A 12,540-nucleotide genomic window follows, 5' to 3' on the forward strand; every position below is an offset into this window, starting at 1 on the left:
CAATTGTGCTCACGCCGCTTCTAGTCCATGTGCTCGCTGTCATTCACCGCTGAGGGGCGTGGCCTGGCTGCAGGGCCCTTGAGGAGCGGGATGCTGGGCTATGCTGCTGTGTTTTCTTCTGTTGCCTTAAGGGTTATACTTGAAATGCATTGTGCTAAACGTTCGGTAGGGCTGAAGGAATTGTCCTTCCTGCGGTCACCACACTGACCCAGTTCTGGTCACACGTTGGTGATGCACAGGCCTCCTGCGGCAGCCCAGCTTCAGTTTACGTCAGACAATCAGTACACACGCAGGTGTGTTCCCCAATGGCCAGTGACAAATGTTTAATAAGTATTTGTGAGATTCGCTATTTTTAATAAAGTGATTGTTTTGAATGATTGTCTCTGTTGTCTGTTTGGAAGACCCGGTAGTCTTCCTTCTGTCTGGAAACAAGGGTTCAGTCCTCCAAAGGAAACCATGTGTATATAATGTGAGGCTTCTGTGCCGTCTCTGCAAATTCTGTGCCTTTGTGCGTGTAAATACTGTTTAATGAAAGTGCATGGCTGTAAAGCTTGAGCCTGATTTGGATGCCCGTTCTTCCCCTTAGCTTTCTAGCGTGTGTGTACTCGGGCCGAGTTCCCCTTAGCTTTCTAGCGTGTGTGTACTCGGGCCGAGTTCCCCTTAGCTTTCTAGCGTGTGTGTACTCGGGCCGAGTTCCCCTTAGCTTTCTAGCGTGTGTGTACTCGGGCCGAGTTCCCCTTAGCTTTCTAACGGGCTGAGTTCACCTTACATTTCAATGTAGCATGTGAGAATTACCGGCTGGTGGTGGTTGTGTGAGGATAATAGAAATGCACGAAAGACGCCTAGCATGAGGCTAATGCCAGGAAAGCTCGGGGGATACAGCCTCACTACCTTCCCCTCACTTCTTTGTTTCAGTGATGAGGGTCACGCCCCGGACTCAGGAGCGCTAAGGAAACAGTGTCATTAAACTACACCAGTCACCCTCTTTTTAAAAATTACTTTTTTAAATTCTTGACAATTTCATGAATATACATTGTGCCTTGATTATGCCACCCCAACACCCTCCTTCCAGTCCTCCTGAACCCCGTAGTTCTTCCCTCTGCCACATTCATGTCCTTGTTGATTTTTATTTTTATGCCTCACGGGGTCCAGTTAGTGGACCACATGGGCATGGCCCTGGGGCCATCCATGGGCAGCCTACAAGCAGACATGCCCCTAAAGAAAACCGACTCCCACTCCCCTAGTAGCCGTCAGCTGTGAATAGCTCTTCAGCTGGGGGTGACTGGTGCCTCATGAGCTCCTCTCTCCTGCATGGGGAATATTGACCGGCTTGAGCCCGTCAGTGCAATCACCATGTCATGTCTGGAAGATGGCATTTCACAGCATCCCTCCCTTCCTCCGACTCTTACATTCTTTCTGCTGCTTTTTCTGTGATGTTCCCTGAGCCTTGGGGGACGTGATAGAGCTGGCTTGTTCAGGGCTGAATACTCAAAGTTAATTACTCTCAACACCTGAGGTTGCCGCCCACTGCAGAGCAAAGCTTCTCTGACTAGAGTTAAGAATAGCACTAATCTAAGGATGGAAACGTTTACCAATATTTAGGAAACAATTAGACCACAACAGTCAGTACTCCTGCAGGACCCATGCTTCTCCCGTCATGGGCTTTTGACCAAGTTTTCAGTACAACACATGAATTCCCTCCTTTGTAACAGGGTTGAAATCCAATCCAAAAGCGGTTGGTTACTCCGTTAAGAGTCATGCTATTATTACACCAGTAGGCAGTTATTGCTTAGCAGGGTAGTAGTATAGTGTGTAGTCTGTTGATAGGCAGACAATATAACACCGTCTGTCGCTGTAGCAACTAGCTACATTTCTTTATGTATTTGTCAACTGGGCTTTAACTTTTAGCTATGGTGGATAACCAAGAACAATAGTGATAACTTGTGTTATTTGGGGGAACCTCTGGGTTCTTTCTGACCTATATCTCATAGGGAAGTGTCTCATACCTGACAATGAGATTTTCATTTAAAAACCCTGTCTTCTGGGGGAACATTGTCCGTTAAAGATACCTCTGTTCAAACTCCTTTTAAAAATATCTTAAAGTTTGTTAACAAAGCAGTTGACCTTTTCATACATCCTTAATTGTGCTTGTCTCGCCCTCACACCCCAACCCTCACTCCTGCTGAAACACTTGAACCCACCCATTCCCTTGTCACATCTGTTTTGTGCATTCGCCCCGGTTAAGGCCTCCCGGGCCCTGCGTCCTCACCTAAAACTTACAAACCTAAAGGATGTGCTTCTAGCGTCTACACAAGAGAGAAAGAAGCTTTTCTGAGTCTGGGTTACCTCTCTATCCTATTCTTCAGTTCCATCCACTTTCCAGAAAATGTCTAGACTGGTTTCATTTCCTCGTGGCTGTCAGTTAAGCAGCAGGTGTCCCTGTGATGGGCTGTAGAATCCTCTGAGTGTATGCCCAGAAGTGGTACAGTTGGGTCATATGGTAGTTCTAATTTTAGCTTGTGGAGACACTTCCACACAGATTCCCCTAGTGGCTGCACCAGTTTACATTCCCGCCACAGTGGGTGAAGATTCCTCTTTCCCCTTGTTCTCCTCAGCACCGATAGTCTGATGACAGCCATTCTGACTAAGATAAGATATAATCTCAATTTTAATTTACATTTCCTTGATATATAAAGGCCACTCTTTTAACATAGATGTTGTTAGAATCGTTGCATTTTTTTTTAACCGAATTACAGATGGTCTCCAAAAACCTAGTATAGAGCAAACTGTTTTTTAACTTCGTTATGTGTTTCCTTTCAGGCTTCATACTTGGGTTTTGTTCAGCCCCCATTCATAGGATTGTTAGCTTTCCCATCCTTAATTATTGTGCAATTAGCCATGTTAAGTACAAAGAAGCGGTGGAGAGAGGGAGGCGTCACAATAGACAAAGGCATTTTGATCAATGCAGAAACATGTTGGTGTTCGTACGTCTAACTCCTGCATAACTCATTCTGGTAAGAAAAAAAAAAAACTCTGAAGTTTCCTAAGGAACATGAGAAAGGCTAAGAAAACGCCGCCCTTACCAGCATAGGTCGTCATCATTGCTGGCTGTGTAAAGCTAAGCAAACTTCGCTTCAGTGTCTAAGCCTTTCTTGACAGACGGCAGCTTTGTGTCTGTCACCTCCCAGTGACTTTCAAGACCCTGGAGGTCGGACAGCAACTGCCTCCCAACCGCCTGCTAAAGAAACCACCCAGAACTTGTTCAGAAAACCTAAGGAAGGAGACGTAAGAGCCCTCCTGCAGCAAAGACCGAGGCTGGCCACTGGAGCGCGGCACTGAGCAGGGCACCGGACATGTGGGGCGTGGTGGCGGGCCTGTGTTGTCATCCCTATGGAGATGGGGCTGTCCCTGCCCCGGCTGTGATCTGGAGAACTGCCTCTCCATTTCACTATACCGTGCCAAGAGGAGTCTGCTGCAACCCTGCTCAGCCCCTTGGCCACTTCCCGGAGGTAAAGCCCCTGCCTTCTTGGCGATGTCTTTTCTTTGGGGCCCCATGCCCTTGGAGGGCCCCGGCAGGGTCAGTTTTGAGTTGGGCAGTGGCAACTAAAGCCTTCCCTCCTCCAGACCTCTCCTGGGGTAGAAAGAAGTGCTCCCGCACTTTGGAAAACACTGATTTTTCACAAGACTCTAAATTAGCTCAGGCTAGCTCTCCCCCTCTGGCTCTCTCACCTTGCTCTATTTGCTACCTTGGAGTCCAAAGACGTGGGAAGGGGCAGTAGGGCTAATAAAGAAGAGGCTAAGACTCTACAGTGACTGGTTCGTGGTTCTAATATTTCATATGCTATGATTTCATGAATAAGGTGAATAATTATGCCATTGCTAAGTGTTTATCTTTTGAGAAGTACTGGTGGTGTACTTATTAATAAACATTGCTGTAAATATCAGAACAGTTTCCTGGCAGCATCTGTATCCAAGTTCATGCGATTCAAGCAGTGGTTTGCACATCCCCATGTGGCAGTTTGTCCTCAGAAACTTGACTGTGTGTTACTCGGGAGCCTTGGAAATCGTGTTCTAAAAACACTGATTTCAGGGGGAGGGAAATAGGAGTGGAGAAAGTTTAAAAAAAAATAGGGCAACGGTAATATGTTATTTTTCTTGAGTGAATTTAAATAGTGCAGTTACTTCTTGTTTTGATTTTGTAGCTTTAAATTAGTAAGCATATCTACCATTTAAAATACCAACACAGGTAGCATTTTTCCTTAATTTTCTGTGTGCACGTGCATGTGTGTGTGTGTCTAAAGTAGCTCAGGCTGGCCCCCAACTGTAGCCAAGAATGCCCTTTAACTCCTGACCCGCTTGCCTCTGTCTCCCAGAACTGGGGTACACATGTGTGACACCAACCAGTTTCTATGGTGTAGATGGAACCCAGGGGTTCCTGCACACTGAGCAAGCATTCAGCCTACTGACCTACATCTGTAGCCTCAGTTGTTATTGTGTTTTCTATAAGCTATGGTGCTTCAGTGCACAGATTTCTTCAAGCCATCCCTCCCATTGCTCCATTACTTACTATTTTCTTGCATATTCAATGTAAATATGAGTATACTGGCTTGCATTCATATTAAATCATGCTCTAAATGCAGGTAAATGAACTGGACCGGGATTGTCTTTCTCTTCTGGTTTTTTGCTGGTTCCCTCCACATTTTTGTGTGTTGCATTTCTTCACTGTTATTGGAGATAACCTTTGTGAGAGGTTCTTTTAGGATGAATTGCATTTCAGACACTAAATGAAGTACCTCCCAGTTATTTGTATGTGTAAGCTGTAAAGTGCCAAATGAAATCACCTCTCTACCCAGGAGTAACATTTTAGAAAATTATTACATGAGCCGGGCATGGTGGCACACCCTTTAATCTCTGCACTTGGGAGGCAGAGGCAGGTGGATCTCTTTGAGTTTGAGACTAACCAGGTCTCCATAGTGAATTCCAGGATAGCCAGGGTTATGTAAGGACACTCTGTCTCCAAACAACAAAAATGTGTGTGTGTGTGTGTGTGTGTGTGTGTGTGTGTGTCTGCATGTGTGTCTGTGTGTGCATGCGTGTGCATGTGTCTGTGTATGTCTGTGTGTGTGTGTGTGTGTGTCTGTGTGTGTGTGCAAACATTAGGACGCCCACAGAGCCCAGAGAGGGCTGGAGTTAGAAGTGACGGTGAGGGTACCCATGTGGGTGCTGGAAACTGAACTCGCCAAGAGCTGCAAACACTTAGAACAGCTGAGCCATCTTCCCACCCCCAACAAATACATTTTGCTTATGATATTCTAAGATGTCCCCTCTGCAGGAGTGGAGCAGGAGCGGCCTGTTTTGCACTTCTCCAGCTATAACACAAATCACTCGGGGAAGCAGTGAATTGATGGCACAGCTTTCTGGTTTATCCCAGCGGTGAGGCAGCTCTCTCCGTGGACTGGCTATTGCCTGGCCATCTCATCTCTTAATCCGGGTTTGATTGTTCCAAGAAAATACAAGGAAACAGGACAAACGCAGCAGCTTTTCCTCTCTGCGCACAGACTTGCTGAATATGCCTTCACGCTGGCCACCGAAGTGGGAGCTGTCTCTCTCCCAGTCCTCCCCGGCTCCCAGTAGGAGTAGGTGGCTCTTGCTCTCAGGTCCACGCCCGACAGTGTCCAGCTGGAGTTAGTTTACAGGCTATGCTAATCGGCTTTCTGTCACTGTAACAGATCCCAGATAACTTGTAAAGAAAGGTTTATCTGGGCCCACAGCTTTGAAGGTTCGAGTCCCTGAAGTTAGCCCCGCTGCTTTGGAACAACAAAATACTGCGGTGGAGAGGAAAAGAGAATGAAAATGAAGGAACTGAGGTCCCATAGTCTTCCTCAATGGTTTGCAGTCAGTGACCTCAAACTTTCCTCTGAGTTTGTACTCAGAAAAGCCCCACCTCGTTTAAACACCTCCAGCGGCACCACTCTGGGTGCCGTGCCTCTAACACGTGGGCTTTTGGGAGGGATCGTCAAGATCCAAACTACAGCAGATGCCAATCACAGCTCCCAGGTTAGGGCTACAGGCATCAGAGACCGGACTCAGGAATGGCTCAGCACCATTTGCATGAGCTCGGAAGGGACTTTTTCCTCGGTCCAGCTTTGGACGACTAATCTCTAGTTGACAGCTGTTCTGAGAGGCCCTGCGCTGGAGGCCTGCCTGAGCTGTGCCTGAACTCCTAACTCACCGACACCAGGAGATAACAGGTGTTTGTTACAGTCAGCCACTGACTGGGAAATGATTTGCTAGAATTAGATAAACACCGTGATGTTTGCATCAGAATAGCACACACACTGCTGAGTGTGATGTCATGGTGAGTGAGAGAAAATGCTCTGTATTACTTCTTCCTCTCACAGAGTCACTGTAACACCAGTATGTCAAAACTTCTAAAGCATTGTGCAACGAAAGAAACATTAATTCTGGTCATTTATTTCCTAATTATATTTAATCACAGAGTCTGTTTCTGAGGAAACAGCCCCTAATACCTTGTAGAACTACTCTTTGGATGATTATAAAAGATTGGAACAAGAAAAGAAATCATTTGAGAGGCAGGAGTAGGAGAACTGCTTATGAGTCTGAGGCTAGCCTGGGCTGCAGAGTGAGCCCTTTCTCCAAACAGGGCATCAAATCATGCATTAAAGGAGGAGGGGCAGCCATTTGCACCCTGGGTGAATAGCTAGTTAGGAAAACTGACCTTGGTTTTTACTTTCTGAGACTGGGTCTCAAGTATCCCAGGTTGGCCTTGAACTTGTGGAGAATGATCTTGAACTTCCCCACACTGTCTTCTACCTCCCCAGGTACAGGAATTACAGGTCTGTACAACAGCACTCGATTCTATTATACTAAGGTTCAAACCCAGGGTATTTCCTGGGTAGCAGGCTAGCCCTCCACCATCTGAGCTATGTTCCCAGTCCCAAACTGACATAACAGATAATGAAAATAATTTTATGTAAACTTGCACACCACGGACAGACAGACAGACACACACACACACATACACACACCCTGACCATGTATTTAAGCCCCCCAGCAGAGACAGCAACTGTTCTGTTGTGTTTGCTTCATTATGTAAGTCAGGAATCCCTCCACACAGAGGATGGCAATGCTTCTGAGAAACTTGCTAAGTACAAGTCTCTTACGTTGGCTCCTAGGGTGATTTTCCATAATAACAGTCAAATATCTTATAACACCTTTGTGTCATAGGCTTCATTTTGATTTGCTGATCCAGACGGAGATATTTAATTTCCCACGTTGCCCTGAGGTTTTCAATCTGAACAGCATATCACTGTGCTGTTTGTAACATAGTACTTACTGCCTTGCATGGCTGCGTGTATTTGTATGTGGTGCTACCCTCCTGTAACATTTCCCCAGTTGTTGCCGTTGAAATACGATCACTTTAAAATGTGCCTTTCTCTTGGATTGTATGGCAAGGGGGCAGGACATATGTAAATGCTTGTCTTTGGGGTTCTTCTGCCCCAGTCTCTTCTTTAGTTACTTGCTGACTTCAAATTTATCGCACCCAAGGGTGACTAGAAACTTCTACATTGCTTGTGTGTCAGCTGGAATATCACTGGCACGGGGCAACCCAGCTTGAGCTCTACTCTATCTGGAAATGGGCATAGTGGGGCAACTGGAGCTGCTGGAGGACTTGTTCTGCATTTACTTAGTGTGTGTGTGTTTGTGTGTGTGTGTGTGCATGTGTGTGAGTGTGTGAAAGAGAGAGAGAGGGAGGGAGGGAAGGAAGGAAGGAGAGAGAAACAACATGTGTGTGTCCTAGCAATGGATTCCTGAGACAAAACTCAGGTTGCCAGGTGTTCTCTGGGATGAGTCATCTCAGGTCTAAAGTAATTTTTACAATTTTTTTCTGACACTACCAAGTCTTTTTTTTTTTTTAGACAGAGCCTTGCTGTGTTACTTTTGGCTGGCTGGAAATGATGTGCGATCACCTCTGGATTCTTCTGTTGTTGTTCATGTCTCACCAAGTGTGTTGAAGTTAACCAGTGAGAGAAGTAACCACTCTGCTAAATCCTGTGACCGTGAAGGGGCACACCTCTCCATTCACTTCAGACTTTAGATCACTTAGAACGTTGGGATAGTTTTCTTCCTTTTGTTTTGTTTTGAGACAGGGCTTCTCTGGAACTCACTCTGTAGACCAGGCTGTCCTCGAACTCAAGATCCACCTGCTGCTCCCTCCCAAATGCTGGGATCAAAGGCTTGTGCCACCTCTGCCCGATGAGAATATTTTTCAATAAAATGTTATGATTTTCTTCATAATATTTATACTCACTTTTTCTCATGGCACTTGTATGTAGTGTGAGGGGGCCGGTTTGTTGGGGTATCTGTCCCGCCCAGTACCCCACAGTCGTCAAGTCCCAAAGAAAATCACACATAGTCTACATTAGGTTATAAACTGATTGACCCATTAGGTCAGGCTCCTTATTAGTCCTTGTAACTCATATTAATCCATTATCATTATCTATGTTAGCCATAATGGCTCAGTACCTTTTCCAGCAGGGGCAGCTTACATGTTGCTTCTTCAGTGGTCTGGACAGGAATGGCAGAGGGAGCTTCCTGCTTCCCAGAATACTCCCAGTCTCGTTGCTCCACCCCTACTTCCTGTCTGGCTTTCCCGCCTATACTGCCTGCCTAGCCAATCAGCATTTTATTAAAATATGATTGACAGAATACAGACAATTCTCCCACACCACTTGTATTTGATGTTGTTGTAACTATATACTTTAAAAACTTCTTGTTCAAAATACAGAATTACAAAGTGTTATGAAGTGAGCTCACCTGGACTCCTATTTCTAGATCATTCTCAGCCCCTGGAGTCACCTCTAGTGCCCCCTCCTAAATATTGCTCTTTCCTTCTCCAAAGGAAACTGTCTTGGTTCTTCAACCATTGTGATCAACCTGTATTATTCTGTTCCTAGCCTCTTCCGTCACTAGGATGTGTGTGTGTGAGCTCCTCATCTCATGAAGTCTCATCCCTTCTGTTACATGGATATATGATACATTTATCCATCCAGCTGTTGATAGATGCTTGCTTGAATGATCCCCACTCAATGCAATCCGGTGCTTTTGATGTTTTAATTCATATCTGCACGTTTTCTGTTAGGGCAATTACATGTATATGCTCAGCTTCAGTAAGTAATGCCGAACAGCTGTCTAAAGTGCATTGGCACCAGCTGTGTCTGAGTTCCCACTGCCCACCTGCAGCTGGCACTCTGAAGTCTGTGCTGGGTGACAAACCATCCCAAAATGTCAAGCGGCATGAAACAATAATCGTTTATTTCCCACAGCGTTGTAAGTGTTCTGGCTTCCTCTGTGTGGTTCTATTTGTAGGCCTCCTTGGTCTCTGTGGGTACCTGCACACACACGGTATACACTCACATAGATATACACACACACACAGAAATACAAAGAAATTGGGAAAAAGAAATCCTTTCACTTGCTGAATGGGAGGATCTACCCAGTATCACCCTAAATCTTACCAGAGTCTCACGACCACACTCTCTGTTTGATCTTTGTCCAAAGGCTGATTGTTGTTGAGACGCTATGGCCTGCTGGAAATTGTACTGAATAGTCTACCACCAAACTAAAATCTTTCGCGTTGGCGCTGGCTGTCTCGCTGGACTTTGCCATATGTAAAAAAAAAAAAAAAAAAAAAGTCAATCGACCATCAGTTTCTAGATTCTGCTGGGAACCCCTCCAGTCACGTGTATATGTGTTCTCTGTGGCACTTTGGGTTAGTCACAGTAACACAGGCAACAGGGTCACTCAGCTTTCTGTAGCTCACTAACCCAGATCACCTTCTGAGCCTGTCTTAGTGATGCACCCCCTCTTCGTCTCCCCATCAGCTCTGCCCTTTCGTCCCCTCATCACCCTGGGCCCAGTCTCAGTGCTCTGTGTTAAGTTACATATGGCGTAAATATACTTCCAGGCATGTTGGGGTTTGTTAATTCTGAATAGCAAACCACCTTAAAGAAAACAGGAGCTCGAAACAACAGTGATGCATTGTCCTGGTTCAGGTGCTCAGCAGAGTGACCTGGGCGGCTGTCCCACTCTGTGTGCTGTGGCTGGAGCTGTCCTTTCCCCGCAATCTAAGTGCCACCTTTGTCAGAAGTCAACTACCCATATACACATGGCTCAGTTTCTGGGCTTCCATTGTTTTGGCGATTCTTGAGCCAAAATCTCATGGGCTTGTTACCTTAACTTTAGGATAAACAAGTCCTAACACTTGGACTGCAGCCAAGTCCTGACTCCCCCTTCTCTGCCAAGCTGGCTTTTGCTGTTCTAGATACATTTTCCTTTTTTTTTTTTTTCTTCTTTTGGTTGTTCAAGAAGAGTTTCTCTGTAGCCGTGGCTGTCCTAGAACTCACACTTTATACCAGGCTGACTTCGACTTACAGAGACCCACCTGCCTCTCCCTTCAGAGAGTTGATATTAAAGGCTTGCACCATGACCACCTGGCTCTAGATACATTTTCTAATCAGTTGTCCAATGCTTTTTGGATTTTGGTTGAGATTACACTGGGTAATAGAGTAATTTGGGAGAATAGACATCTTTAACATTCATGTTCTTATTTATAATCTCTTACTATTTCTCTTGATACACTTTTTAGTTAGTATTCTATGTGGAATGCTTAGCCCTCAAATTTGAATTGGATTTTAAAGATTTTTATAAATGATACATTGTTGCTTAAAAAGTCTTTGTGAGGGACTGGAGGGGTGACCCAGTAGTTAAGTGTCTGCTTCTCTGGAGGTCCAGGGTTCAGTTCCCAGCACCATGTGGCAGCTCACAGCTGCCTGGAACTCCATCTCCATGGATCCAGCTCCCTCACACAGACGTACATGCAGGCAAAGCATCAATGCACATAAAATGAAGATAAATCATTAAAAATCTTTTAAATGTTTGTGAACATATGGAATTAAAATTGATTTTGCTTGTTGACCTTTAAGAAGCAGCTTTTAAACATGTCGAGTTTGTCTGTTGATTCTTTAGTATATACGCCAAAAATGACAATTTCATTTCTCTCATTAACATTGTTAGACATTTTTTTGGTTATTGGTTTATCACACTGCAAAGAGCACTCAGACTAATGTCAAATAAAGATGCTAATTGTAACCAGAGGGAAGGGTCCACTTCACTGTAGAGTTCCATGCTTGACATACATTTCTTATCTATACCCACATTTGGATTTGTAACCCCCCCCATGGCTGCTTTACTAAGGGTTGTGTGTGTGTCAGTGAATAAGTGGTAGAAACATATAAAATACACGCTTTGTGTCTACTGAGATTATTATATAACTTTTCTTCTTTGTTTAGTTTATGATGATAAGCACATTGATTTTATGATGTCGGATTATATTTGACATATTGTAGTACATGTCATCATTTAGCAATCTGACATAATGTCACATTTACACTTGAAGACTAAATCTAGAGCTGGGGATGTAGCTCAGCCAGTAGAACACTCGTCTGGCATGCCTGCAGCAACTCTGAGGGCAACCCTTAGTGTCACATAAATCCCAAGTAGTGGAACAGCCTTGTCATCTCAATACTGAGGCACTTCGAGGGGCAGGAGGATCAGAAGTTCAAAAGTCATCCCCAGCTAGAGCATGTTAGAGGCCAGCCTATGCTATAGGACCCTGGGAAGGGGAGGAGGAGAAGAAGCAGCAACCACTGAATTTAAGTGGGTGATTTCTACATCTCTATTTATGGTAGTAAACCAGTATCAATGTTTTATTTTGGAATCGCCACCCTTTTCTCCCTCCTTTGAAAAGCGCTCATGTAAATCTAGTGTGACTTATTCCTTAAATCTTCAGTTGATGCAGACATTAGTTCTAAGAACAAGAATCTATGGTCAGATCAATGCAGTCCAAGTGGTGTGTCAACAACAGGCTCACAGCACCGAAAGATGGAAACCCATCTTCCATGTTATGCTACTGGGAAAAAAGTAGAACAGTAGTCCAAAGACATTTAATATACAGAGTGAGCTTGTATTTTATACGAAGGGGTATAAAATGAATGTTACTACAATAAACTCATTACTACTGACTGCATTTTCAGAAGTGGACCACGGTGTGGTTGGCAGTCAGTGTTCAACATCTTTCCCCTTGCTCAGGCAGGGTCTCTCTTGTTTCTGCCACTGTACTGCATAAATTAGGCTTGGTGACATTTGAGTTTTTGGCCCATTTTCCTGTTTCTGTTTTTCCAATAAATGTAGGTGTGTTGGGCTTACAGATGTGGGCGCCACACCTGGCTGGTTACATGGCTTCTGGACCTGGGACCCAGGTCCTCAGGCTTTGTGCGAAAAGCCCTTTCACCCACAAAGCCATCGCCCTGGACTTACACCTTTTTTCTTAACCTCCAGGAATCTTGAGATTTAAAAATAAAAAATGTTTGATGTTTCAAACTAAAATTTGGAGTGATTGGGAATGCAGCAATGGGTAACAATTTCACACCAGCTCTGACTGGGCAACAGTACTTCCGA

The 12,540-nt window shown here is 44.8% G+C and overlaps 1 protein-coding gene across 4 annotated transcripts in view; it reads left to right on the top strand.

Annotated features, from left to right (window-relative positions):
- Positions 1 to 19: 19 nt before the first annotated feature.
- The window catches only part of Ect2l (epithelial cell transforming 2 like), an 85,483-nt gene continuing 72,962 nt past the window's right edge, over positions 20 to 12,540 (top strand). For all 4 annotated transcript variants that reach the window (XM_085688783.2, XM_085688792.2, XM_085688789.2 and 1 more), the window contains exon 1: positions 20 to 3,509. The gene's annotated coding sequence lies outside the window, so the exon portion shown is untranslated. The remainder of the gene's footprint in view (positions 3,510 to 12,540) is intronic.

This window comes from Myodes glareolus, chromosome 1 (genome assembly GCF_982192425.1).
Source record: "Myodes glareolus chromosome 1, mMyoGla1.1, whole genome shotgun sequence".
In the NCBI taxonomy this organism is placed as follows: domain Eukaryota; kingdom Metazoa; phylum Chordata; class Mammalia; order Rodentia; family Cricetidae; genus Myodes; species Myodes glareolus.